General features: G+C 39.5%; 1 protein-coding gene across 3 annotated transcripts in view; it reads right to left on the bottom strand.

Moving 5' to 3' along the window:
- TMEM65 (transmembrane protein 65) overlaps positions 1-13185 on the bottom strand; it is a 52960-nt gene that overhangs the window by 28021 nt on the left and 11754 nt on the right. The window lies entirely within an intron of this gene.

The following is a 13185-nucleotide window of genomic DNA, read 5'->3' as shown; positions in this document are numbered from 1 at the left end:
TATCTCTGAGAGTTCCTTTAGTGTGAAGCTTGTACCAGAGTCAGCTCCTCTGGACCATCTTCATCCTTTTCATCACCTTCTCCAGGCTCCTCTGGCTGCACATCTGGAGTCTCTCAAAGGGCGGCAGTTCAACACTGCCACACCTTGGAGGCCTGCGCCAGCTGAAGAATGCTGCCCCACCCAAAGAACGCTGCCTCTCCCAAAGCTCTGCACCCGGCCCAGGGCCATCCACCTCTGTGAAAATGAGTCCAATAGCTACTTTACACAGAGGCAGAGACCCAGAAGACCTCTCACCCAACTCAGGACAACACTGAGGGGGTCATTCTATCTCTAGAAACCTCCACGGGGTCAGCTGAGTCCACTGAGACTGTATCACTTTACTCCTGCCTCTGCCCAAACCTGCTTCCCCCCTTTCTTCCTAAGGTTAGGACTCCAACAGCACGCCCCAACAAATGTCCTGCATGCCAATCAGCGTCCCAGAGACTGCTTCCCAAGGAACTTAACCAGTGACAGGTATAATGGGGCATCACGTCAGCAACATATTCTCAAACATCGGGGGCGGGGGGTTGGGCGCAGGGCTTATTGTACTACACTTAAAACTTTTCTATAAACTTGAGATTGTTTCAAAATGTAAAAAGCAATATAAAGTTAAGTGGGAAAAGTACAATTACACTAAAAAGTTCTCATTGTATGGCTATAAAATCAGTGTTTTCAATTAAGTTTTTCTAATGTCTTTAAGAATGCTCGTTGGGAAAAAAAAATTAGATGATGATTTTTAAACCACAAGACCTTTCTCACACACAAATATAAAATTCTGCCAGCTCACCAAAAGTACCACATCTTACATTATCACTCCCACCTCTGTTTGCCTGTTTTCTTTCACAATTCAATCATGCCTGAACTTATCCATGAGGTCTGTCTGGAAAAAGTCTAGCCATTGTTAATATAACGAGAACTGTTTTGTGATATCGATGTAACCTGGCAGCCAAGGAGAGTGGCCTGGAATACACAATGAGGACTTCACTGTACTAGTCAGTGGGGGCGGTAGATGCTGTTGAGTGAGCATGTGCGCTGTGTGGCCGTCACATTCAAAATGAGAGAGTAGAGCAATGAATCTGCATCGAATTTTGCATTAAGCTTGAACATTCCTTTGCAAAAACCACTCGGATGATTCAGAAGGCTTTTGGCGACAATGCAATGAGTGCAGCACAAACAAAAGTGTGGCACAAATGCTTCAAAGATGGTCAAAAACCTGCTGAAAGTGATCAATGTTCTGGAAGGCCTGCAGCAAGCAGAACACCTGAGAATGGTGAATGTATATGGGCTGCAGTCAACAAGGACACCGACAGACAGTGGGAGAAGCAGAAGCTGATCTAGGGATTCCAAAAACCACTGTGTCCAAGATTTTGACGCAGGATCTTGGCATAAAAATTCGTTCATGGCTTCTGCTACCAGAGCAGAAGGAACACTGTGCTGCGATTGCTAACAACTTGATTCAAACCACTACTAATGAACCAGACCTCCTCAAGAACATCATAAATGGGGATGAATCGTTGGTCCATGGCTACGATTCTGAAACGAAAGGCCCAGTCGTCCCAATAGCAGTCGCCTGGTTCTCCACGCCCGAAGAAGGTGCGGCAAAGTCACAGCAAGATCAAGACCATGTTAACTGTGTTTTTTGATTGGAAAGGTGTTGTACATCAAGACTATGCCCTTCCAGGCCAAACAATTAACAAGGAGTACTACTTCAATATTGCTTGTCAGTTGAGAGGGGCAATACAGCGAAGACAGCTGCAGCTATGGGCAGCTTCATCATCTGCTCATACATTACGTGCAGAATTTTTTGGGGGGTAACATCAAATCACCCAGGTAACTCAGCTCCTACAGCCCAAACTTGGCACCCTGTTACTTCTGGCTTTTTCCAAAACTAAAATCACTTTTGAAAGGAAAGAGATTTCAGACTGTCACTGAGATTCAGGAAAATACAACAGGGCAGCTGATGGCAATTCCAACAAAGGATTTTGCAGAGTGTTTTGAACAGTGGAAGAGATGCTGGGAGAACTGTGTGAGGTCCCAAGGTGCCAACTTTGAAGGGGACTGAGGTGTCATTGTCCTATGTACCATATATCTTATATCTCGTGTCTTCTTCAGTGCCTCTCTTTTTCATATTACATGGCTGGATTCCTCTGGACAGACCTTATATGTGACCTTAACTCTCTCCCACCTTAAAACCAAAACAAAACCATCTTCTATAACTTTGCTACTCAGAAGAATGTGGTCCCTGGACCTGAAGCATTGAAATCACTGGAAACGTGTCAGAAACACAGAATCTCAGGCCCTATCTGAAACCTACCGAAAGAGAACCTGCGTTTCAGTAAGAGAGATCCCCAGGTGACTTTATATGTACTTTAAACTTTGTGAAGCAAAGTTTCCTCCGTGGGATGCAGGGAGCTACAAAGAGCACTGCTACCGCCCTCACCTGAAACCAAGTCAAACTGAATTCAAGTTCATGACTTATTTCTAACCCAACCCAGAAGAGAACTGAAGTCACAGAGCAAATGACTTGGCCTAAATTAAAAGAGAGGCAAGCACCTCCAAGGACAGAGGGGACATTAGCACTTGCTTACTTGGGATCAGTGCAACCAGACACCCTGAGAAGGGCACAGCTAGAGCAGTAAGGGAACAGGAGAAGGCAGAGTGCAGGCTGGTGGGACAGTGGGAAGGCACTAGCATCCACAGAAACTGGGGGAGTCTGCACTTTCTTGCAGATTCTTTCACCAGAAACCCCACCAGACACAAAAGGCGGTAAAAGAGGGAATCGTAAGAAAGCACCCGCGTGGGTGCAGACCTTCAGGAGCAGAAAAGTGGCCGTGCAGAGGGACCATGAAATTCTACCTGGATCCTTCTTTCAATCTCTCCTATGAGTCAAAAGCTTTAATCTGTGAGAAGGTCAAAAATACTGTCAGGTAGGGTGACCAATTGTCCAGTTTGCCAGGAACTCTCTTAGTTTTAGCAATGAAAGTCCTGTACTCTGGAAAAAAGTGTGACCCCCAGCTCTTAGATATCGTAATTTGAAAAAGGGAGTTTCAAATCATCTTCTTGACTTCTATAAGCTACTTACCAAAGAAAATAAAAAGATCTTACCTGCTAAAGGGCCTACATATTTCCTGTACAATGCTGCTAAAAAGGGGTGTGATATGCTTACCTGCGGTATTTTATTTTTCTCTGATGAACTAGAATTCTACACAGGACTGTCTGAAAAAAAATGAGTATACTAGTAGCAAATATTTAAAATAAGTTCAGACTTCTAACCTGTGAGTAGAGAGAAAATCTCAGTAGTACTCAAGCTACTACAGTAGCACTATCCAAAGTCCCCTTTAAGAGCTGAATCCTTTACTGACACTCCCTCCTCAGCTGACACAGTTCTTATGAAACTGCTTCTGACAAAGACATCAGGCTCTTCTGTGTTATTAAATCCTATGCGCCTTCTTCTTTCCGCATGGTCTTCCCCTCACTTGACTTATCTAAAGCATCAGATCATTTCTCCGTCTTCTTCACTTAGCTTCTGGAGTCCACCGTTCTTGTTATCCTTCCTGTGGGAAGGAAGTTTGTGGAAACTCCTCAGTCTCCTTCGAATTCTGGTTCTTCTTCCTCTTCCCTTCCAGTAAACATTAGCGTTTCTGAGTTCTCTCCTGGACCTTCTTCTCCATAGACATACAATTGTGGACACCCATACTTAACATCTTCAGCCTAAACTTCCCCTATGAGTTTCAGATCTATGTTATAAATATACACACACATACCCCCAATTACTTGATATGTCCATTCACAAAGGTATCTTAAACTTGACATGTCCAAAATTAACAATTTTAATTTCTGTCCCCAAAACTATTTTTCCCTAGACTTCTCCCTCAGTTAATAGGACCATCTTTTACTCAATCACTAGTCAGAAACCTAAGTCCTCACTTTCTACTTTCTTCCCCTTAATTACCTGCCCCTTTCTAACCCATCAGCAAGTCCCATCAATTCACTCCCAAATAAATACCTTGAATCATCTCCTTCTCTCAGACTCCATAGCCACCTAGTCTAATCCAGCACCACCCCTAGCCTAGACTACCGTGACAGCTTCCCAAGTGGTCTCCCAGCTTGTGCATTTGCACCCTGCATTAGTCCACTAGCAGCCAAAGTGCTCTTTAAATTATTACACTGTTGTGTTTAAACCCTCAAGTGGCTTTCCTAAAGTTTGCTGAGGAAGACCCTGACTAATGTGGCATCTGTCTACCTGCTCATCTCATTCCACACTCCACTTTGCTCGTAAATTCCACCCCTACTTGCTTTCTGTCCATTCCGATGCTCTGCCATGTCCCTTCCTATCTCAGGCTCTTGGTATTTGCTTTTCCTTCTTCTCAGAATGCTCTTCCTCCAGCTGTCTGAATGACTGGTTTCTCAGCCCTTCACTTCCAATTAAATATTACCTATGCAAAGGCCTTCCCAGATCACCTTATTTAAAGTAAGTATCATTCTGTGCATCCTAACAGCAAAGACTACCTATAATTATTTTATTTGTTTACTATACTACACATATCTTTCCTTAGTCAAAAATGTAAGCTTCATGAGGGTATAATGTCAAGTTAATTCTCTGATGTTCCCCCAACAGTGTCTATTACATTATAGAAAGAGTAATAAATATTTGTTGAGTAAACAAATTTTCAAAGTTTGGAAAGCTCTTCCATGAAGAGTATGTTAGCTATCTTTTATAAAACTCATTAAAAATTTGGAAGAAAAATTAGAGTACAGGTTAGAAATTTATGATAGTTAGGAGTCCCCAATACTAGTTTTCTGACTTTCCCAAATTCCTCATACAATTTACAGACTTTTTTGCACACAAATTTTACTTTGATTTCCCTTATTTTAAAGTATTGATACCATATTTGCTTTTGTATTGACTGTTGTATGTTGTACAAATATACCAAAGATAGAATAAGACATGTTATTTCTATTTAGCATTTGAGGTGTAACCTTTTTTCCCAGCATGTGTTAAAAAAAAAAACCCTGGTAAAAATATCCAGAAAGGTGTAGTAATGAAAACAGGGGTTTTAGAGTCAAACAAAGCTAAGTTACAAAACTCTAGTCTGCCACGTGGGTTACAGGACCTTGGGCAAATTCCTCTTAGCCTCAGTTTCTTAATCTATAGAACAGAGATCATTCCTTTTCTCTCCAAGTAAACAAAATAATTACATAAAAACTCATTTAGTTCAGTATGTTTGATATATAATGAATACTTAATAATTGCTAAGTAATTGTAGTGAAGATGGTATTAGCAGCAATAGTGGTAGCTGCAAAATGCCTTCTATAAAATATAAGAACCAGCCCTGGCTGGTGTAGCTCAGTGGATTGAGCGCAGGCCTGCGAAGCAAAGGGTCACTGGTTCGTTTCCCAGTCTGAGCACATGCCTGGGTTGTGGGCCAGGTCCCCAGTAGGGGCATGCAAGAGACAACCACACATTGATGTTTCTCGCCCTCTCTCCTTCTCTTCCCCTCTCTCTAAAAATAAAATAAAGTCTTTAAAAATTAAAAATAAATAAGTAAATAAAATATAAGAACCATTTTACAACAGAAATTCAGAAGTTGTGTTATAAAATACCAGGCTGTTTTTTTTAATTTCAAATGTTTTTAATAATACAGTGTACTAAATAATCTACCCTAGAGCTCGGAAAGAAAATGGAAAATCTAAACTAAACCAACTAAGAAAACCATTATAATATAAAATTCCCCAGAACTTTAAGATCCAAAAATAGTAATACCTCAGTTAAATGACCCTTTGAACAGCCACAATCCAGATATTAGCAAACGTACACACAGGATCTTCAGTGTGGGATCTGAAGAGTCACAGATCAATAACAATGCGATAGATGCAATTAGCTAGCTGGAAAGACGAAGGAGGGCAGTGGTCTATGACCTTGAAATGTGTGTCAGGATTAAGCCCTACTGAGAAGCATAAGGGGATCAAAACCAAAAGGAGAATAAAAGAAAAAGAACAAACACTATGGGGGAGTGACAAAGAGCACACGCTAGAAATAATAACAGAGATGCCAAGAAGCAGACCGCCTTACACAGCAGAAAAGAGTTCACCACAACCGCAAGGGATGAATGAGAATAGAGCAGAACAGTCTGAAGGCACTGGGGGGGGGGAGGGGTACTATAAGCCCAGCACATTTTACTATGACAGAGTCTAAAAAGCCTGCCAACTGAAATGGCACAGTGTTCCCGAGGCACGTGGTACGATGACTAGTGTGTCTACAAATAGAAGTAGCCCCAAAGAAAATCACTGTATTAAAATACAGTATATAAGGACTCCGACATCTAGTAGAAGCCAAATTATGCCCATTATGCTTTTACTAAGGGACAGAAAAATGCAGTACATTCAAATACGCTTCCAACAAAAGCTATCAAAGTAAAGGTTTCCAAGCTTAAGAGGAATGACATCTTGTTACCTGCAAAGTCCTTTGTCTGGAAGATCTCTCATTTACCAGATAATTTTAGGTAATTAAGTTATTATATTTTAACATCTAACATCTTGGTTTTCTTTTTTAAGACTTTATTTATTTGTAGAGAGAGGGGAAGAGAGGGAGAAAGAGAGGGAGAGAAACAGCCATCAGTTGCCTCTTGCAGGCCCCCAACTGGGAACCTGGCCCATAACACAGGCATGTGCCCTGACCTCGAATAAAACCAGCGATCTTGCGCTTCGCGGGACGACGCCCAACTGAGCCACACGGGTCAGGGCTCCACCTTCTTGTTTTTAATGTGGTTGTTTTCACTAACCTAAAGCAGACATAAACCTGTGAGTCAAAAACAAGGGGAGAGTCCTATAAATCTACATACCAATCAATTCATCTGACTTGAGAAAAATGCTAATAAAATCCTCACTTGAGGATTTAGCATCTATTTATTCCAGTTGCCTTTACACTGACATGCCAAAAAAAAAAAACCCCACAAAAAACAAACAGACAAAAGTGCGGTTACACAAATTCATCACTATTTCTAGAAAAACCAAAACTATTACTGGTTTAATATCAGGTTATTCCCAATATTCAAGATCCCTATCTTGAATATTAGTTCTGGATGACCCTATTAAATAGTTGCAAACTTTATATTATTTCAATTTTCTTATCCACCAATTTGTTCATAAAAATTTGCTTGTCATGATCGCTGTAAAAAAGTTAGCAGTAAGTGAGTGACTGTTGAAATGAACAACAACGAATTAATTAGTGGTGAATTAAACACTACAGCAGTGTTGAAGTTATTTGAAGCCATATTTTCTAAGTGGCTAACATTTAGAATTTAGTCAAGAACTCAGAAGTGAAGAGACATCAAAACCAAGGAAAACAGTTTCACACGGCTCCTTTATTTGATAGAGAGGCGAGGAATTTGACAGGGAGGTAAGGAGTTACCCCTCTGCCCATATCCAGAGACAAATAAATGTGAAATAGAGCAATGAGTAGAAGCAAAGCAGGTACACTGACAGGCAGGAGAGATAAGGCAGAGAACTGAAGAAGAAACAGCCTACAGCATTTCACAGACAGGAACAGCTCTCAACCAGGACAATTTTGCTACCCTCCTCTTCCCCTTAGCCCATGTCTTCTCCACAGAACATCTGGCAACGTCTGGAAATAATTTTGTTTCCAGAACTGGGGGTGAGGTGGGTAGGAGTGCGCCTCTGTCACCTAGCAGGTAGAGGACAGGCATGCTGCTAAATATCCTCGGAGGAGGACAGTCCCAACAAAGAATTCTCTAGCCCAAAGTGTCATAAGTGCCGGTGTTGAGAAATACTGATGTGGAGGTAGGAATCTTACATATCTCAGTATATAAAAGGAATCACCGTTCTAGCACTTAGCACAAGAACTAATGTTCAAATTTCTTAAAACAAACCGAAACCTAATGTTAATGGTATATATGAATAGAGAAAGAGGTAATACAAGATTTCTAATGGGTATGGTTCATTTTTTTTAAATGTACTGATAGAAAGAACAAATTGTAACTATGAGGTGTGGTCGTCTACCTGAAATACCTCCTCCTAAGTTTCCTTCCCTTGAATGCAGACTGGCCTTAGTGCCTTGCTCAACCAAGAGCATGCAGCAGAAACAACATTCTGGGACTTCCAAGCAAGGTCATAACAAGTCGGGTGGTAGGTTGAATAATGGACCCCAAATATGCCCGCATCCTAATCCTCCAGCCTGTGAATATGTTACCTTATACAGCAAGGGAGATTTTGCAGGTACGATTAAATTAAGGATTTTGAGAGAGTGAGATTATCCAGGTAGGATATTATATATTACTCTAAATATTATCATGGGGGTCTTCGTAAGCGGGAGGGGAAAAAAAGGTCAATGTAGGAGATGGTGTGACAATCAAAAGCAGAGATTAGAGTGATGTGGCCAGGAACCAATGAATGCCAAAAGCTGAAAAAGACGAGGAACAGATTCTCCCACGGAGCCTCCAGTAGGACAGAACCTTGCTGATGCTTTTCTTTTAGCCGCTTAAGTCTCATTTTGAACTTCAAACCCCCAGAACACTAAGAGAATAAATTGGTGTTGTTTTAAACCACTATATCTGTGGTAATTTGTTTTAACAGCAATATGAAACTAATACAGTTATAAAGCTTCTATCTAGCCCCCTTGGAACATGTTCTCTGGGACTCGTGGTCTATCCCTAGCTATTGCAGCATCCTAGGGTTGTTATGCTGGTTACGTCACATGTGCCTACTCCGGTCAACCACTCCCGGTTGAGCCCAGCCTTCCAGCCATCTCTACCAAAGTGCCGGACATGAGTGAAGCCATCTCAGACCCTGTAACCAGCCCATCTTCCAGCTGAAGTTTACAGAGTGACCTCCACAGAGACCACACAAAACTGATGAATCATCTGGCTGAGTCCTAACTACATTCCTGACCCACAAAATCAAGAGATATAATAGAATGGTTGTTTTAAATCACACACAGCTCCAGATATTAAGTTATATGCAAGTGATTATCAAAGACTGTTAAGCAGCGTATATCCATTTTATAAAGGAAAAAAATCCTATTTGTGTTATCTGTTCTCTACTGGCAGTAATCCCTAGTAACAGGGGCCACTCCTAAATGCCCAGTAACTCTAAAATATCCAGAATTAAGCTTGTTGAAATATACTGATATACTTAGTTTCTTTCTATTCTGGTAAAATAATTGGTCATGGCAAAGCTTCATTTAACACATCTAGGCCCAAGATATAGAAGCTCTCGGCTTACTAGATGTCTCTCACTCCTCCTGACTCAATTCACACTTCCTGTCCTCATCCTGGCCCTTCTCCTCCTGCTGTGTCCAGTTGGGGCTACACTTCCCTTATTCCTTTTTTACTGTTTCAACCAAGGCACTGAAATACCTTTACTTATATATCTTAATTTAGAATATGAAATGTTTTCCTTGCTCTCTTTCTCATTCTATTTGAGCAAAAGCCAAAATTATCTCCAATTCATCCCAGAGGTTAATAGTTAATAGCTTAACACAGTTGCCACTTTCTCACATAATCCTGAACAATAGGATGAGAAAAATGGAGATACTCTCCTGAAGAGTCCAAAATCTCTAGTGGATCAGAACTCCATGAAAAATCTTGTTTTTAAGCATTCTAGGCATCCACTTTAATGTCAGCTTTTTATCTTCCAGGCTTTCACTTTGACAAAGGCCCCTTGTGCTACGTGGGAGTTCTCAAAACAAGGCTCTTCATCCTGCCTTAAACAACCACAAAAGGTGAGAACTACAGATTATAATTTAAAATTATATGATGTGTCTATTAGGATGTAAATGGCAAAAAGCAAACTTAAATGTATACAATTACCACTTACACAATGAAAAAGAAAAAAATGCAAACTGATTAAGATCTAACATTGATTTAAAAAAACTAATTTGTTCACATTAATCCATCTTATTTGTTATATGTAAAGAGAATCCCATTTTTTAAAATACCTTACATATACACTTAACAAAAATATTACCTAGGAAGCTCAAATTTTTTTTATATTTCAAATCAAATCTTTTATTGTGTCTCCCCAAAGGCCAACTCTTACCTCTCTCTGTCATTCTCCAATAAACATTAATTACAACACAGTAAATGAGTGTGGAAGTCAGCCCCTAAGATGTCCCCGCAGTGACTTCCGCCTCCTGGTTTTACACCCTGTATAGTACCCTCCTACGATGTACCTGGGCAAAAGAGACAGACTATCTCTACTAAGATTGGGTAACAAAACACTGTGGCTTCCAGCTTCGACTACGTCATCACTTGTTCTGGAAAGCCAACTGCCAAATCTTGAGAACACCGAGGCGCAGCCCTGGGGAAAAGCCCACGTGGCAAGAAATTGAGACTTTCAGCCAAGAGCCATGTGAATGAGCCTTTCTTGGGACTGCATCCTTCAGCCCCAGTCAAGACTTCAAATGATGCAGCCCCAGCTAAAAGCTTCATTCCGTCTTCATGAGAGACCCTGAATCAGAAACATCTTACTAAGCTGTTCCAGGATCCCTGTTCCTCGGAAAGTACAAAACAATACATATTTGTTTTAAGCTGTTATATTACGGGGCAGTTTGTAATACAGCAATGTATAATTAATACAGTGAGCAATGCCACTGCACATCCTTCAAAAATGACATTGCTATACGTTTGGACTCAGTATCCGTGGTTCTGCATCTGGGAATTCAACCAACCACAGATCAAAAATATTCAGGAAAAAGAAGTTACTTGTTGCTGATGTGCACAATATAGTTGGGCCTAGGGTGTTTGTGCCTGTACTGAAGATGCGCAGACTTCTTGTACTTGTCATTACTCCCTAAACAATACAGTGTAAAAACTATTTATGAAGCATTTACATTATGTCAGATATTATAGTTAATCTAGAGAGAATTTAAAGTATATGGGGATGATGTGCATGTAGTATCCCATTTTATACAAGGGACTTGAACGACCACAGACTCTGGTATCCACAGGGATCCTGGAACCAGTTTTTAAAAACAGAAATTATAATTGCAAAAAGTGGGAGACAAATTTGTTTTAAAAAGCGTGGCTAAACTTAAAGACAACTGTAATGATGACTGCTTGCCGGCCCTACTTGTAAAAACAATGAACAATGTACCATCAGGAGAATATGAACTGTTTCTGGAAAAAGACCAGGTTGAACAGGTAAGTTGAGAACACAACATCAACTTTTTAAAATTGGAGAGGAAATCGGCTTGTAAATTAAAAGTCACATGATAAAGCATCCCACAATGTAGGCCTTCTCTATTATAAATTGATTCTAATGCTTTATGTTGTCACAGACTACATCACATGCCTACTGATGAACGCGTAAGAGAGATAAGGGCAAAAGTACCAAATTTCAGCAGTAGACTCCACTGGCATACCAAAGCATGAATGATTTTTTCCCCTGTAATGTTTCCAATGGAAACATCCCATAAATTCCACCAAATCCGAAAGACTTCATTAGATCATATAAGCAACCTTCCCAAGGCCACATAAGATTTCCTACAATAAGAAAAAGACCTTTTATCAGAATTTATTTCATTAGAAGATGCACTAAGTACACATATTTAATATGAGTTAGGTATTTAAAAACATTCGAAAAGCAACAATAAAAGAAAAACAGGAATTTTTCATTTGTCTGGGACAAGAAATGTTGATTTCAACAATGGAATGAGTTGTATTCATTTCAAACATAATAAAATCTTTACCTTAGTTAATGAATAAGATAATTTATTAGTGAGGATGCCTGTTGTCTCCATAGTAACTACGTATGTTGATATTGAAAACAATAAGTAACACTAAGACTGTCCTAAAAACTAAAGCAGTAGCATCATTTAAATGTCATTTGAGTCAAAGGGCAATAATTTAGTCATCAACACTGGCAAAATGATTAGTTGATTTAAACTTCAAAGTTCTTTAGCTTATAAATAGGAGATAAGCACCTGACTACCTACCACATTGCTTCCCATACCCTTGCCTGTTTATTTTGAACAAAGACAAATTACTAGCTTCTCTGTCATACAACTTACATACTTATTAAGTATAACTGATGCTAACTGATCTCCACTGACTAGTTTATAGGTCCTTTCTAGCATACTTAAAACCATGTTAAATCTAAAAACATTATCTTCATTGGAAAATGCAGGTAGCATCTCTATTGTAATGTGCAATAGGTATGACATAAAATTGAACCATGAATGCGTCTTCAAGAATTGTCATAAAATTATAGGACTCTCCAGTCTTGCAACAGTGACAATGCAGCATTTCCGAGAAATTACTTAGAAAAAGTTAAATGTGTTTTCAAATAGTCTTACCCACAGAGAAGGATTCCTAAAATTAAGGCTTTAGCATATGAGTGTCTACATTGCTTTTCAAGGAGCTCGTTTTCAGAACTGAGTATTTTAAAAACCACATACTGAGTACACACATAGCTAACAAAATATGCTAGCATTTGATTATGACTTCATATAACATGATTATACTTTTAATAAATGAATTGATTATAACGTTACATTTTTCCTGTAAAAGCACTGTGGGTAGATGATGTCTCAAATCATCCAATAATATAAGTTGCTCCACAATTCCCTGAACTGAGGGGAAAAAAAGTGGTTAAAAGGCACAACTAATAAAAAGTTCCCGAAGTATCAACAGTATAGATAAGTCACGCTAATGTGAGGTAGGTAACTCCTCCATCCTGTGCAAAGGCCAAAGAAGAACCTTCAAGAGCCTGTGGCAAATCAAATGCCACGTTCCAAATCAACATGCTCTAAACTTAAGGAGAATGGTACCTACAAACTTTAAGGGAGAAGTAGACTTTTAATTTTCAAACATATCAGAATGTAATATAAAATAATAGCAATGTATTTTTTCTGTATTACTGTATTTAAAAGGCAAGAATATTTTAAAACTGAATGATTTTATCCTTTGCTTCTTTCATCCTTTTGATTTTATGAATTTTTAGCTTTTTCAGCTGGACTCAAATTCTGACCTACCAGCATTCTGCACTGGTTTTAAAAATATCCCATTTTAACATGTCGGCTTAAAAATAGCTTTGCTTTCACCGTTCCACATTACTTTTGAGCAGAAGTTTGCTTTTTCCTTTTGAGCCACAGTTTCCCAGAAAATAACCTTCTTGTTTACTTGATTC

Source organism: Desmodus rotundus, chromosome 8, assembly GCF_022682495.2.
Source record: "Desmodus rotundus isolate HL8 chromosome 8, HLdesRot8A.1, whole genome shotgun sequence".
NCBI lineage: Eukaryota > Metazoa > Chordata > Mammalia > Chiroptera > Phyllostomidae > Desmodus > Desmodus rotundus.
This window is presented reverse-complemented; position numbering and strand designations above follow the sequence as displayed.